The following is a 1,045-nucleotide window of genomic DNA, read 5'->3' on the forward strand; positions in this document are numbered from 1 at the left end:
GGCGAAATACCTGGCTTTTCGAGAGAATGGTTAATCAAGACTCCCTTGAAGATGACCTGCCAATAGGAGTTGTGGCGCTGGCTGTGTGTGTGCAGACGTGTGTTAGGGTTGGACATTTCACATAAATCTGCTGCCTCAGCTAATCTGGACATCTGGTTAAATGGTTTAAAATTCAATACAGGTAATCCAGAGCAATGTTTAATAATACAAAAGCAATTTAAAATCATTTAGACTAATATGTTCGATCAGTGAGGATTTAAAGTCAAATGACTTCTCTCAGCAGGGAGGGACATCTATGACTGTGTGTGTTGAGGGACAGGCTTTAGTTATCCATGTCCCACTTGGGGCTTGCAAATTCTTTCATTCAGTTATCATGTAAGATTCGTTTAAATGGCATCTGTTAAAGGCAATTTTCTATTGTCAGTCTCCACAGTTCCAAATGGTACGTCCATCTGATGCGAGAGGAATGCCAATTTTTTCTGCAAATACATGAACAGTATTAAGCATTCGGTGATGGAATGCTCTTGTTTGTAATGAAACTGTGATTGGTCATGGATAATTTCACTAAATATTTTCACTGACAATCATATCAGCCATTAAATTAAGTTAAAAAGTTTGGAAAATTAAAATGTTTTTGCGGCTATCAAAGTATTGTTCTAAATGTGTGGTGTTTACTTAAAAAAGAACAATGGAACTAGCAGACCTGCAACTTTAGCTGAATCCTGATAGCCAAACTTTCTTTACGTTTTTTAATCTCAAATTATTTTTTTGACAAAAAATACATTCTTTAATAAGATTTATATGACTTTTGTTACGTTATTAATGTAAAACACATGTTGAGAAGGTGAATGTGAAAAACCATATTATAATATGTAAATATATATCGAAAGCTTTTCTCACCTGATTCATGTCTAGCTTTCTTTAGGAATTTACGAATGAAACACTGCTATTATTTCCATGGATTCTGAATATAATTTGAAAGTATGCGAGACAAAATATTACCTATTTAAACTCAAATGCCGCTGGAAAAAGGTGTCTTCTTTGG

Source organism: Penaeus monodon, chromosome 15 (genome assembly GCF_015228065.2).
Source record: "Penaeus monodon isolate SGIC_2016 chromosome 15, NSTDA_Pmon_1, whole genome shotgun sequence".
Lineage (NCBI taxonomy): Eukaryota > Metazoa > Arthropoda > Malacostraca > Decapoda > Penaeidae > Penaeus > Penaeus monodon.